Here is a 25,648-nt window from a genome sequence, read left to right as displayed (position 1 = left end):
CCCAATGTTCATTTGCTGCATGCAGTGGCTGTGAGAGAGCCGCTACCCTGTCTAGTTATTAGACGCTGCTGACCTCCATATAAACTTAAAATGCTTTATAAACAAAAACACAGATGTGGATGATTGGAGACATTTTCCACAGCTATTAACTTTAAGTTGAAGCCCAGATACAACAACATATTTCTACTTTTTGAAATCTCATTACTTCTACTTTTAAGTATTTTTGCACCACTTTGTTGGGATGAATATACAAGAGCCATTGTTTTATTAAGGTACTAAAACTACAAAAAAAATTAAATAAGAGGAAAAAATGAATAAATAAGTGCTAAAACTACTTGAGGTTAAGAAAACGTTTCCTGGTTTAGTTCAAGAATCTTTTTGGTTAAAGTAAGGAAAGTGTCTTCTGGTCTTGTTTAAGTACTAAAACTATTCAGTTAGAGTTGGGAAATAGTATCAAGGTTCATTTTAAATAATGAAACTAGTCAGTTTAGGTTATAAAATAATGTCCAGGTTCTGTTCCAGTGCCAGACCCACTTAATCCAGATTAGAACGCATTGCTTTAGAAAAACTGTTGGTCCAATTTAATTACTTGGTTTAGGGCCAGGATGCTGCTTCTTTATTACATTAAAGTGTTAAGTATGAATGTTGTAGAATAATTTCTTTCCTCACAGTTTATGTATTTAAAACTACTGGGTTAGTATTAAGTGCTATGATTACCTTGTAATTTGTTAGGAAAACATTACCTGGGGTTTGGTTGAATACTTGGTTAGAGTTACATATGCATTGTTAACAACAGCTTCTCAATTAAAGTGAAGAAATTCCCCAAGTACAATCTGTTCTTATTTCTTTCTTCTGAGGCCTTCCTTTTCTTCTCTTAAACTTGTAAGAGAGTTCGCTTCTTGCAACTCTCAGCCATTTTCAAAGTATAAGGTGAGAGCAGCAACAATGACCGTCTGAAACGGAAGCTAACCAGATACTAGAAGTGCGCAGCAAGAGGAAACTAGTTCAGTTGTCTCAGTTATTATGTTTCTTGAACAATTACAGTATTTACTGCTACACAAGATCATGGATCTGCCTTTTTTTATTTTTTCTGCCCAAGCTAAAGGATGCCGAAGCGATAAGTGGATAAGCCAAAATGTTGGATTGTTGGGTGTATTAACCTACACATTTTATAACAGCATCCACCAGCATGCTACAACATTGGCCGAAAAAATGGCTACTGGGTAGGGGTGTGTGGGGGGTGAAGTCACCCTCTTCAATTTAAAGAGACAGCACCAAAACTAGTTCTTAGACCAGGGGTGTCAAACTCATTTTGGTTTAGGGGCCGCATTCAGCTTAATCTGATCTCAAGAGGGCCACACGGGTAAACTCATTGCAAGATTAAATAGAACTAATAAATGTGGACTTGTTGATTTTTATATTAAATTAATTTCACTTTTACACAATATATTATGAATAACCTCAGCGTTTTTAAGAAAAGTGTGCAATTTCAACAATACTTTTACTCAGTTAAACATTTGCTTGTGCATTATGGATAGGAACTGATCACAGTGATTATACAATGTTGAAAAACATTTATTCACATTTTTTGGAACTTAAAAACACTGTCCTACATGTCAAAATACATCAAACAGATAAAAATTAAGAAATGATTTAAAATTTTCCACACCTAAAGCTTAGTCAGCTAATTAAAAAACAGCACCCCTCGTGGACAATATACGAACTGCATATTTTCAATTTAACGAAGTACATGTTTTTTTCAATAATTGTTTTATCATTCTCTTCCCTTTATCTCCTCTTTCTTCAGTACTTGGAGTACTGCTCCACTTGTGAAAGTCAAATCTGATGAGCTCTTTTTGGCATTAAGACAACAATTCTTATTGCTACATTGCCAGACAGGACACTGGGAAAAAAAAAAAGAAAAAAAAAATTATTTTTTTTTAAAATAATGATAATGCATTTAGCCACCGGGCCGGACTAAATTGTTCAGCGGGCCGCATCCGGCCCGCGGGCCGTATGTTTGACACCCCTGTCTTAGACCCTCCTCTGAACAGGGGGTAAAAATGAGGAACGTGGAGATAAGTTAACCAGGAATTAAGACCAAAGCGTTGCATATGCACTTTATGTAGACTACAACTGAAAGATTTAAATGTGGGAATGAAGGCATTAAAGCATGATATGTCCCATTTAAGTTTACTTAAGTTGTCAAGGTTTTTCACCAATTATAAAATAATAATAAAAAACGTTAAATATTACAGCTGCTGTTGGACTGTTTCCCAGAGAAAGGTGCAATTAGATCTGGATTTTGGTTGAAAACATCTCGTCTTCTGTCAATGATTATATTTGTAATGAGCATTCAATTCTTTTTATTTTTATTTTGTTGGATATATCTCGGTCAATGCAGAGAATCATTATTCAGGCATTTCAAAACTGTCAAATAAACTTAGAAAAAGTAGTGATTGAAACACTCACCAGTTCACTAACAAGAGGAATAGGCCTCCTTTTGTGAAGGTCTGGCATGCTGTCAATGCCAAATGGTGTGTTTGCCCTTTAACCAATAAACATCAAAAAAGAAACACATAAAAAAAGAATAAAAATTGTACAGTTTACTTAAGAAAACACAAAGTCTGTACAGACCCAGGCTTGGCCCACGGATACTTGCTGGGGTCACCATCTTGCTCTTGGCTCTGAAACAGGATGTCATAGGTCACGCATTAATTAAATAAAAGGCTGGAGGTTTGATTTAAAGACAAAGGAGCATGCAAGTGCAGAAGTATAAGATAGAAAGAAAAGTGAATAGCAAGTAACAGGAGGGAAATATTTAAGATTTAAGTGTGTTGGTTGAGTTTCAGTTCTGCATGCCAATGAGATCATTAACCTCCTGGTCCTCGTTTTTTTAGACTTGTGACTATTTACGCTGTTTTTGTTCTGACAGCAAGTAGAAATAATACCTGGTAGATGATTTAAAAAAACAAAAACAATTGTAGAGCATGCTACAATTGCCCTATATTAATGCTGTTTAGGACAATATTGTGTCTGTCGAGGTTACTGTTTAGAAAATGAATAATCATTACTGTCGGACCACCAGTTTCCATACAAATAAAGCAACGGCAGAAAGAGAACCAAAGAACAACAACTGTGTAATAAACATCCACAGAAAAGAAAGAAAATTGTTTGGTAAAGGTTTGTTTTAAGGTGACCTGATCTCCATCTTGACCTCCATCTGTAAAACAGCGAGAGAGATAAAAGACAGAAACAGATAGAAGAGAGAAAAATAGTCATTGGCTGATTTGATTCATTGTGTAAAATAACAAGCTACACGCTAAATCAGGCAGTTTCACAATGCCTTTAGAGTTTCAAAGAAGCGTTTTTCAATAGATGGGGTCTAAGGTTATAAATGTTTCATTAACATGTATAATTTATCATGAAAATGACTCCTAATACTTCCCCTCATCCCCGGTCTTTAATGTCCGACTTGCTTTTGGAGCAGATAATTAATGTTTTTTAATTCTGCAAATGGATCCTGCTGATGCCTTGGAGAGGAGTAAAGGAGTCCTGAGTGGCAGCTGATACATTACTCACAAGTGGGCAGAAAATTATCATTCTAGCAGAGATCATGGTACAATAAATACCCAGGGGAACTTTAGATAAGAAGCAATAACTGCTGTGCAATCAAACTCAAAAGGGGTACCAGAGATAGTCCCTTTATCCGTAAAAATTAAACAATTAGAAAATATCCAAGAGCTGTTGTCAAAAGAAGGTGTTGTCAGACGTTTATCAGATCTATAGATAGATGGCTTTAAATGTATGTATAGCACTGGGCAAAAGTTAAATACTGGCCCTATTTTCTTTGCAGCCCAACTTTCTGGTAATCTTTTAAGGTGGTTCTGGTTTCTAAACCTTTGTACAGATTAATTTTAACCCATTTCTGACCCTTTTTAGATCTTTAAAGCCCAGAAGCATTCAGGCTTTGAGATGCTTCCACATTGGACTCCGTATTTTTCCAGTTTGTTGTGAGAAATAACCTTCAGATACAGTTCACTCGTGTTTGATAGTTTTTAGACCAGACACACTTTCATCCGTCCTTTACTAGTCAATTTCTAGTTTGCCCGCACTGAACAAGATATCAAGATATAACTTAATGTCAAAGTACCAAGAAAAGACTACACAAAAGCACAAAAATATTAAGACCAATATGAAAGATTAGCAGAAAGTTCAGCTATTTGGACGCAGAAATATGTATAAAAAACATAGATGGTTATTAATATAACTGCACAATATATCGAATTGTAATCATCAATGTCATTATATACAATGTTGCAATTGCAAAGGACCTCTTGCATGTTTAACTGTATTTCCCCTACTATGCTTTCAAACTCTTTGGATGAACTTTCACTTTCTCCTATGCCTACATCTCCAATCCTGTAAATCTAAGTGACCGAGATGCTAAAGCTCAAAGTAGAGTGGTGGGTAAAAGGAAAAGACTAGTAAAGAAATTGGGGGTTGAAATATCCTGACGCATCTCAATAATCCAGGTCAAAAAACGAAAAAAACGAAAAAACGAAAAAACATCGAGGAGGTCCTCTGGACGGGATCTTCTGTGCTCAAACATTTCGTCTCTTCGCCAAGAAACTTGTTAAGTCTGAGGAGTTACATATGAACTCTTAATTGCCTTTTAATTATACCTTTGCATATTGGCTCAATGAGTTAATTGTGACAATCAAAACTTTTGCTCACGTGCAAAGGAAGACCATCAGGCTCTGATGTTGTTCTCAGTGATCAATAATAATCCATAATCTCAATAATCCAGGTCAATCAGAGTTTAATCAATCAATAAGGTTTTTTGTTGTTACAGTTAACCCGTTGGGCAAATATGCAACGGTTTAATTAAAGGCTTCATCATTAACTCCTCAGACTGAGCAGGTTTCTTGAAGAGACGAAATGTTTGAACACAGAAGATCCCGTCCAGAGGACCAACTAAATTTATTTATTTTTGCAGTTGAAATAGTGGTCACAATAATTAACAATAACATAATCAAACGTTTGACATGGTACTATAAATCCATTAATTATCTCAGTTTTAAAATGAGGCCAAAGACAATCACAAAGACAGGTTGACTACAACTCAAAACACCGGCTACCTTGTTCCATTTCCTCCTGGGAGAAGGTGGACATAGTCATACCGACAAGGTTGCGCCTGGTTTCCCTCTTCTCCCGCAGAATCTGCTGGAAGCTCCTCAGACACTTCAGTTTGCGCTCATCGATTTGAGTCATCTCTGCTGATGACTCTGCTGCATCTGCCTCCGGTTTGAGCTCCGGGCCTCCAGCAATGTCGGCCTCTGTGGGACACTTTTCCTCCAGCTTTGCAGGTTCATCAGCCTGAACTGAGGCTGACGAGGATTCTGTAGCGGTGTGCTGGGAAAGTTGCTCCTTCTCACTCACGTCTGCAGGGCCTTTTGAATTTTTTTCAGCTAAGATCTCTCCAGGTAACTCTATATGACAGTCGGGTGTTTCAGTACTGCTGACAAAATTTTCAGGCCCTGCAGAATGTTCTGCAGAACATGGGGGGATCTCATTCCAATAAGGAGGACTTTGGGAGGTCTCTAAGTCCTGCAGTGGAAGGCTTTTGCTGGTTTTCACAACTACGGGCTCCACAGAAAAATTCTTAGACTTTTCAGAGCTACTGGTTTCGGACAGATCAGTAAAAGCATGAGCAGAGCTGACACCACCTTGGTGGAACTGATCAGAAGTTTTTTCTATATGTTCCTCGTAGGATCGAGGCTTTGAAGGCAACTCAGTTGTGGGTAGGTCAGAAGGCATTGGTAATTCAAAGTCGGACTGGTCTCCAGGATGTACTCCTGCAGGGCCTTCAAGTTTGCGCAAAGCACCCCGCAAAGCAGACCTGAAATCCAGCACAGCTCGTCCAATGCGTTTGACGGTTAAACTACTAGCTTGGACATCTACGTCAACTGCTTCGGAGAGTCTGTTTTCCCAACTTTGACTACTGTACGAACTTTCAACACCATCGCTGGAGATACCTGAGAGTCCCTCTGTCCAGGTCAAGGCAGAGGTCTCTCCAAAGGCAGAGTAGGTTTCGTTGTCACTGTTTGTTGTGAAGGTTAGCTTGTTTGTTTGATCAAACTCAAATTCCTCCGCTTCCCCATCTTGCACCTCAATCGAATGGTAACCTGAACTTTGAGGGTAGGACAGATCAGCAGAATATTCATATCCAATGGAGGCGTTTCCAATGCTGTTAACGGGTAGATCGTGAATCCTGGACTGACTGTGAGGACGTCTCAACCGTGACTGCCTTTCCTTCCGGCTTGACGTGCTGGCAGGTGAGTTGTAATGCTTTCCAGAGGTAATGGAGAGATGTTCTGGGCTTCCTGTAGATGACTGTAACGATGCACCATATCCTCCTGATCTACTATACTGATCCCAGTTTCCAGCTGCTTCACAGCGATGGGAACTCATCTCCTCTACACCCCTATCCCTGAGATAAGTGCTGTCCTTATGCCACTTAGACTCCCTACTAGTACTGTGTGGGGGCTCAGTGTTAGTCCATTCCTCCTCATCGCCGACTCTTTGCTCTTTTCTATCATGAATAGATAAATGTCTTTCTAGGTCATACTCAGACTTAGAGCTATGACCAGAAGACAAAGAACTAGTGCTTGGAAAGTCTTGCCCATCTGCATGCTCAAGAAAGCTTAAGGTAAGTTTCCTTGCTGTGTCACCTTCTGGTATATCTGAACTATGATCAGACGTATCATCAGGTTCCTCCAGTTCCAGATGATCAGTGTTTGCAACAGTTTGGGACACCCTAGCGCCTTCTAGCCTTGACGGCAGCTGTACCCCATGCATATCTTGGTGCTCATAACCTGCCTGAAAACAGTCTAGATCTGACTTTGGTACTGGGCTCCCTAAACTACCATAAGCACTGACAGGCCTTCTACGTGTGGATGGTCCATCTTTGCTTCCCGACCATGTACTAGAACTGCCTTTGTTGCTTGATCGAATGCCTTCAATTTCTAGTAACACAGCATCTACGCATGAGGATACTTCCTCAACTGAGCCCCTCACTGAGGTCAGGTAATCCCTGAGGTCTGAGATTTCCTCCTGGATCTTGTTGATGCCCCTTAGCTCCTTCAGTATGTGGTCAATGATGGCACTTGAAGCCTCTTCTTTGTCTTCATCCTCTTCCAGGAGTGTATTTGGTAGAGCTCTGTTGAAGTTGTAGTCCACACAATCGCCAAGGGAGTACGGTCTTCTGGGCCGAACACGAGGCGAGGCAAATTCTCGGGCCCCTGATGCAAACTTTGCCCCGTTCATGTCTGGGCTGACTGGAGTGTAAAGTGGGATTGGTGGGATGTGCTCTGGAGGTTCTCGAAGTCCACTCTCAAAGGATATTCGTTTTTGAGTTCCCTTGGATCTGGAGCTTTTATGTTGTAAAGTGCAGGGTATTCTTATGCAGCCCTCTCTGTTCAGCTCCACGTCTCCTACACACGGTGGGGCTGATACAACCGCGTGTCGTTTAATGATCGAACCTTTGGGGGCGAAGGCTTCAGCCCTTGGGGTGACATCCGGATAAATGCTTCTGAGCTCTTTTCGTCGTTCAGGTGCCTCGACCTCCTCCTCCTCCTGCTCCGGGCCTGGATAATAGAGGTGGGAGTCGGGGACATGGTGGTCTGCAGACCCTTGCAAAAGACGATGGATTTTGCCTCGAATAACCAATGCTACTTTGGGATTTGGAGCTCTCTTCTTAGGTGGATGGGTTTTGGATTTTGCCCCATCTTTAGGAGAAACCCCGGCTCCATGTTGTCCATTGAAGCGATTTCTGGAGAACATTTTCTTTTTAAGAAAGCGCAATGTCCTTACCTAGTTTCCCACATTGTTGGTGGGACATATAGTGAAATTTCTTGCAATACCATTGTTGCCAAAAGGCTAAAAACCCAATGTCAGTGGTCCATAACTAAAGAGGAAAGAAAGAGAATAGAATAATCATAAATACACAAAAAAACAACTAAATCCAGGCCACTTCTTTGGTTTGAAAAAAAAATAACAATATCAGATGATTAAATTGCCTTTTTTTGACAAAGGCTGGGATTCTTGCAATTACCAAGGAAATAAATTTCAACTAAGACGAAATTGTTTTTAAAAATGTGTTCAAAATACTGAACAGACACAGAGATAGTGCAGCTTTTATACAGGTCTGTGTACATGTGCTGTAAAAACAGAAGTGAATTTGTGCTCTATTCACAACACATTTCCCATATTTGCCATGAAAAAAAATACTGTACTTCATAATATATTGGTGTAGATTCTAAATAATCCCGAAAACAACAATCCCTAATACTTAAATAAAAGGCAACTTGACTTCTACTCTTATTTAATAAAGACATCTCGCCTTTCATCCATAAAGCTGCTTTCGTTTTGCAAAGTGGCCGGAAGTATCAGGCTCCTTAGTCATTATCAGAACAACTGCACTATAACTAGAGCTATTAAGGCCAATCATGGGGCTGTTAAAGCCCTACAATCCTTTTGGTTCAATCCCTGGCATCATCTGAATTATTGTGGCCTTCTGTCTCAAGCTGTGAACGGTCAGAAAAACACCAGAGGAGACGAGTCAAGGCAGCGCGGTAACGGTTGGAAAGGCTTCTCACCCTATAAGCCTGATACTTCCAGCCCATGTTCAGAGTTAGGAAGAGAGGCTAAATGTTTCTATTCAAGCAATCGGAATTGTACTTTATACTATGTTGAATAACATTGCAGCTTTTTGGGCTTTTAAACCATGTCCAGGTTAAGTCGACCCGCTAGAACTCAATGACCATGAAGGAGCAGATGAGCCATGATTAATTCCTCTTGAAAGCAAAGTTCATTTGATTAAGATTTAAAGCACTTGTCTTTATGTCCAATGGGAAAAATTTGGTTTTGGTCGAGCACGTTCTGGTATTGCCAATTGTAACAAAGAAATAGTTGCTCTTCAGTTAACATTCGTGGACCAACAATTAATTGAGATATAAATAATTGTGTGCACCTGAATATACTTAAATATCCATTCCAGAAAATGGGTTCTCACATGTTTATATTTAGATTTCAATGTTGCAGACATACACGGATATTCAGACACGTAGAGGAGCACACCTTAAAGTTTAAAACATGGTTTTATTCCAATCCAAAACGAGAACAGAAACTATTGATTATTCCCGAGATATTGTTCAGCATCTATGGACATCAATTCTTATGAATTTATTATGGCCATAAAATCAAACATTCACACCAGGAGCTGTAATACATAAATCTATTCAGCTGCTTGTTAATATGGGGAGAAAATCATCTACCAAAGCAGCACCTCAACACATTTAAGCTTCTAGGCAACTAAAAATGACAAACTGAGCATCAGAATGAAGAACACAGCATGTATTTTTAATAGATAGATAGATAGATAGATAGATAGATAGATAGATAGATAGATAGATAGATAGATAGATAGATAGATAGATAGATAGATAGATAGATAGATAGATAGATAGATAGATAGATAGATAGATAGATAGATAGATAGATTTTTCTCGTGTGCCTTAAAATGTCAGGAAGATCTTAAACGAACAGGTTCAGTCTGTCTTGATCAGATTTGTGAGGTTTAAACCTTTAATCTAACGATGGACATCACTTTTCATCAGAACTCACCGAGCACACGGAGATGGATGACTCTTTTTGTTAAGTGTAGAGTGAAGACGGGTTATACAAGAAAATACAATATTCTATAGAAGGATATATATTTATAAGCCTTAATAAGTTGTGGTGAGTTTGTACCACTACAACATCATGCTATAAACCTCACTGCATGAGAAAAGCCTCTTCTAACAACGGCAGGCAAACAATATATTTACCTAATGGGAACATCTATACATATCCAGAAGACCATTTAAGCTTAATCAACAGATAAAAGAACATTTAAGGAGCAACGTGACAATAGTTTTCTCTGCATGGCCTCTCACACAGCAGATAATCCACCTGCTGGAGCTTCAGCTTGATCTGGAAAGGCTAACTGAGAACTAGCCTTGTTAATATTGCTGAGAGCTATCCAAATGTGTCAGACGAGAATAACTGCAGGCCAACAGAATCTAGCCTCGACCTTTAATAGTTAAAAGCTTACTCAGTTAAACATTGGAAGCAAAACCTGACCTTTCTCTGAGAAAGCGACTATTGTAAACCTCTGAAACTCAAAGTTCAAGATTTAAAAAGAACAATTAGAGGTAGGGGACCAAGTCTGTAACAGTTAGCTCTTTAACTTGGCAATGGATTCATAAAAGGGTTAAACAAAAAGCTTGAACCTGGTTTCTATTTATGCAAAATAATGAGAGGAATAGAGCAGCTCAGTAATTTATTGCTCTACACCACTTTAGACAGAAAAAAATAAGACCTAATGTCAGAAAATATGCTCGACTCCACGAAACACATTTACCCTGAGGTCTGTGAACAATTAAAATAAATCACAAACAATCAGATCAGTAATTTTAACAATTTAAAATGTATGAGAGAAGAAAATGAGGAATCTCTCACGCCACATTTTCTAAATCACAACCCCGTCTCATCACCTTTTTCTCATCAGCTGTAAATGCCGTCACCTGACAAGCAGTAAATCAAGAAAAAACAGATTGGAACCAAAACAAACAGGCTTTATTAGGATAAAAATAATATGCAAATCTATGTTGTTTGAGCAACTTTAGCCATAAACTGCAAAAAGGGAAATAAAAGTAAGTAAAAATGTATTAAAGTTAGTGTATTTATCCTTGATTTGAGCAGGTAAGTAATATTATCTGTCAATGGAATGTGTATTTTTACCCCTAAAATAAGATAATTAGACACCCTGTACTTGAAATAAGATGATGGAGATGAATTGTTCCTATTTTAAGTGCAAAAATCTTATTCCATTGGCAAAGCATTTTATTTATATGCTCAAAGCAAGGAAAAAGACACTAATTTCAAGAAAATTCCACTTACTTTTAGTTCCCTTTTTGCAGTGTCATCATTGAACTAAACTTTTCAGGTAACTTTTACCTGTATAAGATCGATGCTTTAGACGAGCAAAGCCACTCCCTGAAAAATGTGAAGCCTCAGATCAAAGTTTTAATCCCTATTTTTAAAATTTTTATAGTAGTGGAAAAATCTGAACTACATTATAGCAGTAAGATATTTTAAGGGGATTAGAGCAGACATCTGAGCTGGAGAGTGAAGGTATAATATAATCCTTCCTTGATGGCAGACCAGATCAAACTATAATTCATGTTTCATCAGGAAGGTGAGCATGACCCTGCTGTGCTTGTAAGTCTGACATGAAGGTATTCTCTTACTGCTCTCCAGGCCATCCTATCACAGCGCTACTTCCACAAGCATCACATCTGTCTATAATATCCGCATTAAAATGTTTCCTTAAAATCTGTGGGAGGTCCCTGGTAATATAACAGGTTTCTGCTACAGCACCATCGGTTTAGCCTTGTCGGCGGAAAAGAATCACAATGTATTTTTATTGCCTTATCAGCAGGATGAGAGATTGAAGGTAAAGGGGTTTCTGGACCGATGAGCATCACATCCTTCTCTAAAATTACCAAAAGTGCAAGAGAATACGGCACAAAAATGATCATCTTATTGATCAATGTAAGATGATCAAGCTGAAGTCCTGAAGCCTGAAGTTATTTATGACTGAGATTACAGTGATATCCAATCATAAACCATAGAACATGTGTCTCCAAAGTGTTTTCTCAATGCAGACTTTGGGGCATTTAATTCTGATTTGAATCCATTTATTAAAATTGGCAAAATAGAGCAAGTGTTTTTCAAAGAAATACTAACCCGAATTCTGTTCTGAAATAAAAACCTTTTTTTTTTTAATATATCAAGCCCGAAAAAATTTGTTTGCGGTTATTTGTTAGGGCCAAGAAGCCTGGGTAGAGTTAACATATTTAGTCTCCACGGACCAGACACACACTGCCTGTGCAAATTCTCAGTTATCGGGGTTTTGTCTACAGCAAACAGGCTTAAATCGGAGGCAACCGGACTTGTTCAGTTCTTTCTGTAAACGTTTCAACACCTATCCAGGAGTCTTTGTCAATTCTGGTGGCTCACAGTGAGCAACCTGCAGGTGGAGCGCTGCTGTTTTTAAGGACATGGAGCCTCCTAGTTTTAGGATGGAGGTGCAGGTGGACTGCTGAATCTGGCCCTCCTGTGCTGCTCCATGCGTTTATGTAGCTATAGTTTAGTTTCTCCAACGTAGGAGTGTCTCCCACTGTGGCCAATTTGTACATGGAGGAGGTGGAGAGCAGAGCATAATCTCAGAAGAAAAATCATGTCTTGATGTAAACCCGGGTTATTCAGAATATTGACGCCATGGCTGACCTTATCTTTCACAGGTGATTATATTGCTAAAACTGCTGAAATAATGTAACTTCAGATGATATGAGCCTCGTATGCTTAGCTTCAGGCATGATGAAAACATCCATACCTTTACCTCAATGTGCTTATCATCAGGGGAAAAAAGGGAACGTCTGGACTCTGCTGTACAATCCAATCTACGTATTGTCCAGCAAGTTAAATCCTTCTGTTTAAATTGTTATCAATAATAAGTTGGTTTTCTTCTCTGAAAAGGAGAAATGCACTGCAAAAAGAGAACACAAAGTAAGTCAAATTTTCTTCAAACAAGTATTTATACTTGATTTGAGCAGGTAAAAAGATTCTCTGCCAGTAGAATGAAAATTTTGACCCCTAAAATAAGATAATTAGATATACTACACTTAAAATAAGATGATGGAGATGAGTTGTTCCAATATTAAGTGCAAAAATCTTATTCCATTGGCAGATCATTTTATTTACCTGCTCAAATCAAGGACAAATACACTAATTTCAAGAAAATTGGACGTACCTTTAGGTCCTTTTTACAGTGTGTCCTGTCTCGATATTTCTGGGATACCATATAGAGAAGCTGTTTGCCTAACGGTGCCAGAGCAACTTTGCTCTACAAAATAAAGAGATCTGAAGTTTGAGTCCTCTGAACCACACACTGATGCAATCATTTTGTTTTTTCTGATTGTTTCCCTCCTTTTCTTCCATTCTCAACTCCAGTTTACATATAAAAAGTTAATCAGTCGTCTCAGTCAGGGCTGCTGGAATCGGACCCACAACTTTTGGATTGCAAGACCACTGCCCTACCAACTGAACCATGGTGGCCTAGATGGGGTCAAATACTAAGTAGTTTAATATTTGCACACTTACTAATACAAAATATAAAGAAAAAGTAATAAATAGTCATAGTTTAGACACAAACATTAGAGGCTCTAATAACCAGAACGGTTTCAGTGAAAGGCAGAATAAAACAATTATGTGTGGATGAAATTAGCTTTTTACAGTATTTTCCATCTTTTTTACAGCTGTAACAAAAGCCCTCAATGTCTACTCCATTTATCTACTTATGTCTTCCTTTTAGCCTCTTCACCATGGAAACTGCAGCACAAGCTGGATGATGGGGTTGAACAGTGTTAAGAGCTCTTCATTATCCTAACAAGACTTAAAAAATGAAGCAGATATAATTAAAAATAACGACCAAAGCTTTAGTCTGAAGTCTTTCCGTGTGGAGGGACATCTTGTACCTGCTTTTCAGGGTCAGCCCTGTCGGTCTTATCGGACTGAACTGTGGAAGACAGCAGTGTTGGTTGAAAGGCGTTGTTATCCTGAGTAAATCATGGATTATATCCTGAACTATTTTCACCTGCATGAACTTCTCCGATGGCTGACGCAGAAACAATAAAAAAGTGGAAACACCTGTTTGTGTCAGAACCACCAACTTTTTCCCACCTTTATCCCCTGAGGGAGCGGCTGGCTGATGGCTGATTGGTGAGCTCCAGGGGAAAACGGCAGGATGCTCGGTCCTGGTGCAAAGGTCTTTTAACCATTTCAACACCCCAGACCTTCATGGTTAAAACCCCGTGTCATCAAGAAAACCTTCAATTAATGTGAAGATACGTCCTTCACATTAATCAGGTGACGCAGCCTTACTTCCACGTTATTTACATCTTCTTCTTGGCAACGCGCTCGCAGTCATTTCAAATTGGACACGACCCAAATGGAGGTGCTTACTATTGGGGAGATGACCCAAGTGTCTGCTTCAGTGCCAAGGCTCATTTTGGAGATTCGCTCCTTCGTCTCGTTGAGAAAATAATAATAATGCGGCGCGGTGCGTTCGTGGCACAGAGTAAAAGGAGAAAGCCGTCTCCCAGATAAATATCTTTAACTTGCTGGAATGAGCACTTCCTAAATTAAAGCGGATGATTTGGATTACTCCCTGTTCTCGTAACGCACCTTTTAACAACAACCCTTATGTGAAAAAAAACAAGAGAATAAGATTATCGCCTCATGTTTGATTGATTTCATAATAACTGTTTCCTTTTCAAGTGGAAGTATTATAACTTTTTTTACAACCCCAAGGCTCCATGGTTTACCATTTGATCCTTGTGACAATAAATTCCTGGCAATTTGAGATTTAAATAAGGGCTAAAAACTGAAGTGGGTTGTAGGTTTGGCTTCTGAGAGCCTTAAGTGAGCAGCGAGATGAAAGCTTGTTTGGCAGGAAGCCTGGAAGATGGTGAAGGACATGCAGAGCAAATGTTTGATAAAAAACCTGCAGGTCAAGCTTTTAGAGAAATCACAAAACTGTCAGCAACACCATGGTAGACATGATGTGTTTGTTGTTTTAGGTTCTGATTAACAGTAAGCTGAAACTTATTATGAATAAACTATAATTATCCCTTAACAAGATGAAGGTCGTCCTCGCAAACACAGCTGTGGGGACCAAATATGAGATCAGGTCCATGTTTTGGTCTTCAGCTAAATGATCAAAGGTTTGCTCCTTTAACTTTGTTCAGGTTTGAATTTAAAAGGAGCTTCTCGTCCATATAAACACGCAGCTCTTCTCATCATCCGCTCACTGGTTACGTCGTTATGCATGCCTTGTTTAATTAACACATATAGTAAGTTAGCATGTCACGCAGGAGCAACTCTATGCTTTCAGGAATCAACAAGTGATGGAGGCGACTAGCTGAAGTTCAAACTGAGCAACAAAATGGAGACAAGAGAGAAAAGAAAGAAAGAAGGAAATGGACAGACTGGTTTGGGATGATAAAGAAAGGCGGCATCGTTTCGAATGACCCCTTATAGCCAACATTATGCAAAATATAATCTCTGAATGCACAACAGGTCAAACCTTGAAGCAGATGAGCTACAGCAGCAGAAGACCTGACAGTAAGAGCTGAAAACCGAGGATGCGGTTCTCACACCAAAGCATTAGAGATTAACATATTAGAAAAATGAGACCTGATGGACAGCCGGACATGCAGATAAATAGATGGATGGATTATTTTTAACAATGGGACAGGAGATACAGTCTGAGACTAAAACTTTTCCATACCGATCCAGACTCAGAAAATACCAAATTCCATACGTTCCAGATGGTACAGAAAGCCTGATATGTGGTGAAAATGGGGACATTTTTAGGATATAAACATCACCATCGTTTACATATCCAGTACCAAGCGGATTAGGTATGTTTATGAAGTGAAAGAGGCGCAGTTTGTTCGTTCTGTTGCTTTGCAGCAAGAAGACCCTGGGTTCAAACCCTGGGGTCTTTCTGCATGGAAGTTGCATGTTCTCCCTCATGTGTGGGTTCTCACCAGGTACTCCAATTTCCTCCCACAGTCCAAAAATAATGACTGTTAACTGGTTATGTTGCCTTCAGGTGTGAGCGTTCTGTATGTCTCTGTGGTCGCCCTCAGATAGACCTGGAACCTGTCCAGGGTGGACACCGCCTCTCGCCCATTGACCCCTGGAGATAGGCCCCTCCCCTGTGGCCATGCATGGATAAGATGGTACAGAAGGTGGGAGGATTATGAAATGACAACTTACACTTAGATTCCTGTGACGGGACACTGTGACGCTATTTATCTATTTCAGCAGCAGCTGAAATCTGATCACAGCCGTCCATCCAGCAGGTTTTCAGATAATATCCGGAGCCAAATTAGTTTTGTGATCTAAGCTGGATTGTAAAAGTTATTCCTGATTTGTGCAACCACTAACACAGAAAAATGTCTGAAAGCGTAATTCTATATGTTGCTCGTGAGTGTGAGAGGCTAATTTTAACAGAGTGACTTCGGTTCACAACTTCACCATCTGCTTCTTCCTTTGCTCTGAAAATTTCAAGCATTAAAGACGAGAGCGAAGATATTCTCCAGTTATGTTGCTTAGATATCCAACCTTATGCAGAAACCCCCCCCCCCCCACCACCACCACCTCCTTCAAGCCACATCTATCAAAGTGTTCACAAATGTTATATTTGGCCATAAATCTACACAATTAATCAGGAACTTTTAACACACTAAAATACACACTTTGATGTTGTCCACTATCTGAATCACGGAATGACATTTCTGATATAAAACAGACCTCCTGTCTCTGTAAACCACACACTTTCTCTCTCTCTTTAAACTGAAATATATTTAAATTTCCTCATTTATTCCCAGTGACTGACTCTACTTCAACCTGAAACATGTTAAACGTAGCAATGTTCTTGGTGTATAAGATCAGAGCAATGCTGAATTCATAAAGCTGACTGATTGGCCAAGACGTTGTCCTTCCAGGAACCTTATTGAGCTGACCAATTTCGTCAAAGCCTTTTTTCATAATGGCTTCCTCTCCGTCTGGTCCAAGCCTTGTAAAAGCTCCGCAGCACGTTTCCTTTTCAAAGGCTTTACATTTATTGATCGAAGTTTTAAATGCTCTCCTGTAACCAGGCAAACAGGTTTTGACCTCCTGCCAGCATTGCATTCAGACTATGAATCACAAAGAATGTAAAGCAGATGACAAACTGCACGGTATAGTTTGCACTGCATAGATCCAGATAAAAAACATAAACAACTGTATAGTGAAGACTTTTTTTTCTTTCTGGAAAACACTGTTGAAACATGGGTGCAGAGTAAAAATTGCAAACAAGTGCAAAACAGCAACTAGAAAAGAAACAACAAGAACTGATCACAAAATGTATGTGCAATTTAAACTATGTTGAAAAACCCTGGAGAAACGATTTAATCAATATCTATTTAGGTTAGTTTTTAAATTGCTTTATAGGGAATCTTGTTTAGTTTAGAAAGTGTGGCTTTTCAAAAACTCCGTCGAACAACATCTGAAGAGGTGCAAAAGGCGTGTTGTCTTTGTTAAGCAATATTAACATCAATTATGACGTGAAAATGGAAATATGTTTATAAAATAAACCAAGTAATTTTCTAACAAAGCTAATAAAAGACAAACGGCAGTTTAGAACGTAGCAAAACCAGACAAATGTATTTCCCTACTAAACCTAACAACCCATTTATTAGATTTGCAGCTGGAATTGCTGCAAAAGGTGAAGTTTTCCGGTATTTTGTTTATTTTTTTCCAAGTTGTAGGCATGTTTTGTAAATGAAATGGTGAAAACTCTGGGGTGAATACTTTCACCAGGCACCGTATATACAGAACTGTGGTTCTTCTTCAGCTTAATGCAAAACACAAAACAAACAAAAACATGGAAGTCATTGTTTTCCATGTTAAAAATGAAATGTTAAAAATCAAAACTCATTTAAACTTTATGGGGGAAAAGACCAGGCAAAAACTAAAACATGCAACAAAAAACAAGTGTCTTCATGGATATGAATTTGAACGATACTACTAAATAATAAACCAGCCTACAAACATCTTTAAACATTGCCAGGATAAAAGGTTTCCCACCAAAATAGAGCACAGAAAAACTGATGCATTATAATTTAAATAAGTTAGCGTATTGTATTGGTGTCTATACATATGGAGTCCTCAGGGCTTCTGAGATTTTTTTCACTCAGCGTTTCCCAGACCAGAACTAAACAAAAGAAGAAAACATTAATTTTTATGCTCCTTAGATCAGGAACAAGCTGAATGGCAACCTTAGATGTGCAGGAACTGATGAGATCAGTAATAAAGATAATTTCTTTAAGTATCAATGAAAGCTGGTTGTTTTCCAGTTGATCGGGTTTAAATAACCGCTGTATTTTAAAATCTAGAAACAACATTTAGATGGACTAAACTAACACAACACCAAAGATAAGGTAATCTTAATTTAAGCAGTAGTCACCATGAACCTGTTGCGTAGCAAATCATATTCACTGTAACAACAATACCAATCAGTAATTACTTTAATTATTAGATGCATTCCAAAAAAAGGTTAAAAAAAAACTTGACTTCTATTCTGAAGCTGAAGACATTTAGCTTCCCATCCAGGAAGCTTTAAGTTTAGTAGGTTATGTGTTAAAATTGCCTAAGAACACAATAGTATCTGCAACAGCTTTAAAAAGCAAAGATTACAACACTGAAGTGTTTCTTAATTTTCTTCTTGTTTTATTTTTATTCTATCCGTTCTAGCAAAACCAACTAATAAGAAGCAAATTGCTGCTAAAGTCCCACGAAATACAATATCTATTGAGTCTCAAAACACTGAAAGTGCATATTCACTTTTTGTGTAATGAGCATAAAATTCTGTTAGGGACATGGAGTGCCTGACGAAAAAGTAAATCCGATCGTCAGGAGAAGGCTTAATTCAGAAGGAAATAATGACAGCTAGAAGAATAGTGGGCAGCTGGCTGACAGCAAAGAAAGAGCCAAGAAACAAAGCACGACAACAGCTGTTCATCCAAAAAAACTAAATGGGTAACAATGTCGGGAGATCATTTTACTCAGTAAAGAGAAGACAAAAGCGATCCAAAGATTCTTTTCTCTCTTTACTAGTGAGAGTTAAAGCAAAAATAGCAAAACTCTGAAAAAGCTGTTAAAAAATAGTGGCTGCAGCTCTACTCTGAAATAAAGTCACACTTTTTTTTACTAAAGCCATCAAACAGAACTTGGTTAGCATAAACAGAACATTTCCTGGAGCCTTAGCAGCACTTTGATTGAACATCCAAAGATCTGACGCTAACACGTTAACATGCTAACACGTTAACATGCTAACAGAGGCTAACAATCTCCAAATACAAGGTTACCACTGGGAGGTTCCAGTACCATAACTAGCCCGAAGGCACGGCCTGTTCACCCACAGGAATAAGTTGAAAGTGCAATTTAAGCAGATTAAAGCTCAATGTTCATATTTTACCAGTGAAAAACACATTTGCATTTTCACATTCAATTATTAAACCTATTTTTAGATAAAGTTTTCTCCACCAGTAGCAAAGTCAGCCTTTATAACCATGTCTTTTATTTACAACAGCTTTTTTTTCCCACTGCAATTCTCCTAGCTCACATGATCGTATACATTAAAATGTATGTAAAGACAATAAAGAAACATATTATGGCTGCCCAGTATATCAACAAGTATTCTTATAGCAATAACAATATTGCAAGAACAACTTGGATTGCTACTAATATTAGCTAATTCCATGCTTCCAATCTTTCTGTGAAACCATGTTGTTCACATGGCAATGAGAAACTTTAGTTTTTTTCCCCAGTAGCTGGAGAGATTACTAATGATCTGTATCTTAGCAATGTCTTAATGTCTTTTTGTGCGTTCATTTGTTGGAAGTCATATCATAATCCTGACATTTACCAACAATATCATAAATTATCTTAATATTGTACTGCTCTAACACATTTACATAAACCTGAAACCAAATATTATGTAGACTGAAGACAGATTGGCAGGTTTTCTTTCCCCTCACTTCTGTCATTACTTCACAGGTTTTCTGTTTTAGGTTAATTCAAATGAACAAAAATGTTTCTATGTGTCAGAATACTAAGAAAGGTTATCTTTAATCTTCATAAAAGGTATGCATTTACACAGTTTAGGAAAGCCAAAAGGTTAATTCACAGCTTCTCAGTAAAATTAAGAAACACCTGTGGATGTATTTCAAGGTAGCACCTGATGCACTGCTTCCTTATCTGACAATAGGGGGAGAGCGATATGAGCCTACAATTTCATCACAATATTTTATGGTATTTATTGTGATAATTATAAAAGGATGATTAACCTGTATTTACAACAGCAGTGACTGCATGCTGCTGCAGTGAAAGCCCCAGGATCACAGAAAATACTCTTAAAAAATGTATCCATTTTGAAATAAGTTTCTGTAATTCATTTGTGGTACTATAAATAAAAAATCTTATCATGGTAATATATATATATATATATATATATATATTTCACGCTAAAAAAAAAACAAAAAAAAAAACATAATAAATTGCATCCATATTTGACATAGTGTAAAAATCTAAATAAATCAATAAAGTTATCAGGAGAATTGTGGACTTCCCAAATTCATCCTTCGGTAATATTTCCACGCGATAAAATAATTATGTGCAACTGTAAACACTGTGGAAATGTCTAGGTATCATGCCGTTCAGGAAGGAGACAGGTTCTTTATTCCAGAGGTGAACATGTTTTTGTGTGAAATGTAAAAACCTTGTGAAAATGTCAACTGAAGCTGGTAAGAAAATGTCCTGATCCACACAGAAGGGTCCTGTAGTGACATGGACTGAAAGGCCGCTCAGAAAGGAAGAAGCCACTACTCCAAAAGCATTTTAAAAAGCCTGATTGGAGTTTGCAAATGGCTACAGACACTTAGACCTTTGGAAAACATTTCTTACTGTCTGATGATTCTAAAACAGAAGCATTTGGCTGGAAAAAGTTGAAAACTCATAAGCCTTAGAGCACCATCTGCACCATAACGTATGCCGTTGCCAGCATCATGTCGTGGGGGTATTAGGCAAAGGGATGGACTGGTGCACTTCATAAAAAAAATTAGATTAAAAAAAATGCAAAGCTACAAAATGCAGGGGGGAATGATAATGACCAGCGTCTGCCCAAATTAAAAACATTAGTCTGCATCCTGGTTGGAGCCAGAGGTCACTATGTTTTAACAGTACATGAAATCCGATTAACAAAAAATACATATTTTAAAGGCCTAATGTATAAGGGAGTTATCTTAAACATAATTAGGAGACTGTATGCATATGTAATTGTACAATATTAGTACTTATTTAACCAGAAATTGACACTAAGTGCAGGATCTAAAGAGCCACCTTGCACCATGTGCCACTTTTTAAACTTTTGCAACACGTCGGTTCAAGAAAACTGGCTAAAGTTATGTTTTTTATATAACATCTGCATGGGACACTCATTTCAAAAGCCCTAGTGACTAACCATGGAAAAGAGCAACATGAATTTAAACATGGTCATTATGTAATTAAAATCATGACTCTTCAATTTACAATGTTAATGCAGACAGATATTCAGAGCACTGCTTTTAAAGGTTCTTGTCTTTGCATGGTTACAAAATCCATTGATAGAGAATGTTAGGTTCTCCTGAAGAACAGGCACGGTTACTTAAGTGTAGGTTGCTGTAAAAACACCCATACATACCCACTGAGTGGATTGAGTCATGGCAGAGTGGGGCATCGGTATTGCTGTCACCTTCATTAGCCTAATTCTCCTGCTCGCCGTAATTGATTTATCATCGCCATTCCACCTCCGTCCAGTGGCAGCAGTCATTTTTCAAACACAAACTGCACATATGCTCACAAATACATTGCCCCATTTCTATATATGTCATACCCATATTTTAAGTGGAAGCACGAAAAAATTTGTATATAAATAGATTGTTATCCAAGTTAAACTCTCTGATTATATCACTGGGAAGCCTGGAGGCCCCCATGAGGAATACCTTGGCAGGGTGTGTCAAAATCATTCAGCAGCCGCCATGCAGGAGCAGGGAGGGTGGGGGATGTTGGGAAGTGGAAAGTGTAATCACTTTCCCGAGCAAATCGAATGAGCCGGGTCTGTGCCTTCTCCTTCATCCCTATCCCACTCTCCCTCCTTGTTTCTTTAAATGAGCGCCTCTTCCATGGACCACCGCTGGCCGGCTGCCATTGGAAACCCGATGCGAATGACAACGTGCGGCCTCTTGGGGCTAATCGATTTAGGTTTCTCTGGGCCATTTAAGGGATGCCAAACAATGATGCTGATTGTTGTTTCAGGCAATTCAGAAAAAAAAAAAAAACAACAACTCTGGTTTAAATGGAAAGTCTCTTCCTTTGAGGCGACTGTGATAAATTGCTCTGGAGAAATCTGCCTGAAGCTTTTGTTGAATCGCTTCTTCAATTCAGGTTCATGTTGGTTTTCTTTTTGTTTCATGTTCTTGATATCAATCTTAAAAAGCCGCTTAAAGCTGAGATTTGTTTTGCTAACTGCTACGCAGCCGTAACTTATTGAGACAAACATTATCAAAAACTCTCCCAGTGTTTAAACTTGTTGTTCAGGCATGTGGAAGATCCGGATAAATAAGCCGGAATCTGAATTTGCTCTAACAGGGATTATTTGTTAGGGTTTTTGTGCAAACTGCAGTAATTCTTGTTGTTCTCATTTCAACAATGAGACATACAATTTATCAGTATTTCAGACATTCTGTGAGATACTTCTATTAGCTTATTGTGAGAGTCTATACCTGTGTTTAAATCATTCTGGTATATTTTTTCCTTATTTCGTGCAACGTTTGTTGCCACTAAAAGTCAAGCATGATTACAGCTCATCTTTGGTCAAAGTCTCTAAATTATCCAGTTTCTTGGGCAACATACCTCCCCATAATTTGTCTTTTTGTACCATGAAACAAGTGGAACCAAGATTGTGAAGCAGATGAACAAGGTGAGTGAATGTTGGACATATTCTGTGACATTAGACGTAACATTTGGTCAGAAGAAGAATACCTCAGTCCCAAGCAGCCCCCACTTTTAATACCAGCGGAAAGCACACAGGTGTTTTTATTGCTTCGTGTAAAGTGCCCTGAAGGAAAATGAGTAGATTAAGCAGCTCTCTAAAAGCAGTCCACACCAAACTAATGAAATAATGGCAGGTTTTATTGACACAAAGGAGGTTGAAGAACAGTTTTTGATCAGCAGTATCCAGAGTGGCTTTGGGATTTTAGATGATAAAGCAAAAGTGGAGGAAATGTATAAATCTGCCGAACTATTTGTGTATTTATTTCACATCCACAATTTTACCTTCTTAGCTGTAATACATGGAATTGTTTAAATAGCCACATTATATGCCTATACCAAAAAGACCAAAATCCAGTTGATTATGATAAAATAAGGCTATATACTCCAAGCATCCATCCAGATAGTGTTTTGATTGTCCTTTTTGAGCCTAAGGAGAACCCCAGCAACGGGTGCGGTGAGATGATATAAACAGATGTGGCGCCATCTACTGGCAGTACCGCTGAACTACAAGCAAGCCAGAAGGTCGCCGATGACGCAGCTACTAAATAAGTCCCGACCGAGTCCTCCCCTGAGCCTCCTTCCACAAAATCGAGAAAAATTGCAGCTCCTACTAAATGCAAACAAAGACACGGTATCATGGTAAGATTTATTTCAATTACATAAATAAAAGTCAAAGGCTAAAACCTGCTCATTGGAATGAACGCAAATTCAACGCATTAGAATATTATTTCCCCGATAAGCACATTGTTTCTGATCCCCCGACCAGAGTGAGTTACTGGCGTATAAATTTAAAAACTGTGAATACCAGGCAGTAAGGCATTATATAATACATGAGACTAGTCAATAAATGCAACATGTACTGCCTGGTGTTTAAACAATGTCATACAAGAGGAGTGATTGTATACCATTTATTTTGTGTTGTTATATCTGGAGAAGTTACTCGGTTCTGTACCACCTTATAGACTGACCAATGTGCCCTGTGAGACGCGGTGCTCTCCCTCCATCCCTCAGCTCATTTAATGTTTAGGTAACACGGCGCATGGTGGCCATTTTTCTCTCCATTTCCTTGATATTTATGCCTCAAGGCATTCCGTTCATTAGCCGCCTGTCATGCTTTACTAAAGCAGACGCATTTTCAGACGCACACAAACCCGCTTGTATTGCTGCTCCTATCAGGTCATCTTATTTATGAGCTTGGCAACATGCATGCAACAAATTTGTTTTGTATAACTTTGTAAAGGCATTCGTCAGACTTACACAGAGAGGGAAAAAGAGCAATGACAGTTATTTTGTGTTAGTACTTTTATTTAAGTCTTGGTTATGATCCACAGCTCTAAATATTTGTAGACAGTGGCATGTGTGAATACACACTAGTTCATCCTAGTTGTTTACTGGCTCAGTTCACCCCTTTACAGATTCATATTCACCTATCTTATATTTGTCACTTCTCTTTTAAGAAGAGAAAATCCAATCATAAAAGGAAGCACGGACCCTGACGTAACCTGGTGTTGACATACGGCCAAACGAGCGTTAACTCAAGAACCACTTCCTGTTTTACGTCAAATCAGGAATCTCAAGCATAGATAAGGAAGAATTTTACCTTTAAATCCAAGCAATATCTTAATTTAAACGAGAAACTAAATAAGTGCTCCACCCGGCAGACTTCACGTTGACAAGAAATGTCTTGGCATTTTGTTGCAGGTGGGCATGCATCAGGTGGAAGCTGTTTTTTTTAAATGAGTGAGTGCTCAATACGGCACAAATAAATGTCAGTGTGTCCATTTTGTGAATGCCTGCATAGGTTAGACTCTCACCCTGCACCGTAGTTCATGCACACATTGTTTGATTGATGGCATGAAAATCATTGTGGCCTTTCGCCATATCAGCCTCCTTTTCACGCATGTCTGCAGACAATTAGCAATGTCAACAATGGTGAACGCGCTGGAGATTGTCTTCATTGTATGCCAGCCTAAATGTGAAGCAGTCAAGGCTATTTTCCTGGAGTGAAATGAGTCGGTTATCCTCTAAACAAGCAGTTAATGTGAATTGCCTTCTCCAACCGACTTTTCAGGTGGGTCTATCCTTTGTAACTGTCTACGCCTTGGTGAAGTCATTTTAGGGGCTCATCAATACGTCAAAATATTAACTCTCTGGGTTTTATATTGCTAATATCTGTTGAAACAAGGCAAATTCGAGTTCAACAATGCACATTCTAAGATAGTTTTATGTATTTATTACAGACACAATTCTAAATTATTGTTTCTACAACCAAATCCATAACGCCTTGATAAAATACCACTACAGCGTGGTTTTGTGTTGCTCCTTGGTTTTTAATTCCCTATTCCCTGGACATTTAAGTAACCAAACCTTTTAATCTAACTGAGCTTTTAATAACTGTGGGAAAAACATAATTTAATAAACTCATTCAGGAAGAGCTACACATCTGTACGGTAAAACTAAACAACCTTTGACTGATTGCATTGTTAAGATACAAATAATCGCATTTTGGACCCCTTTTATATTATTGAGAAAATATTTCTTTATACCAGTAAAAGACTGGTAACAGATGGAAATTATGTATGTGTTTACAATGGACCTCTATGATTTATCTGTGACCAGATGCAATTAGAGTTACCGTGATTGGTTCAAGCCAGTTACCTCTTAAAGCCAGTCATAAAGAGTTTAGACATACCTATGGGAGCTCAAACACAAAAATCCTGAAGATCAGTATCAAAATTACTAGGTGGCTTTATGTTGCTAAAAACAAAAATAAACCGGCAAATAATTTAAAATGCCATTTAAATTAAACCAATTCTACCCCAGTCTTCTTTATTAAAAC

General features: G+C 38.4%; 1 protein-coding gene across 1 annotated transcript in view; it reads right to left on the bottom strand.

Moving 5' to 3' along the window:
* LOC105928177 (protein unc-13 homolog B) overlaps positions 1-25,648 on the bottom strand; it is a 170,767-nt gene that overhangs the window by 118,268 nt on the left and 26,851 nt on the right. The window lies entirely within an intron of this gene.

The sequence above is a fragment of the Fundulus heteroclitus genome, chromosome 12 (assembly GCF_011125445.2).
Source record: "Fundulus heteroclitus isolate FHET01 chromosome 12, MU-UCD_Fhet_4.1, whole genome shotgun sequence".
NCBI lineage: Eukaryota > Metazoa > Chordata > Actinopteri > Cyprinodontiformes > Fundulidae > Fundulus > Fundulus heteroclitus.
This window is presented reverse-complemented; position numbering and strand designations above follow the sequence as displayed.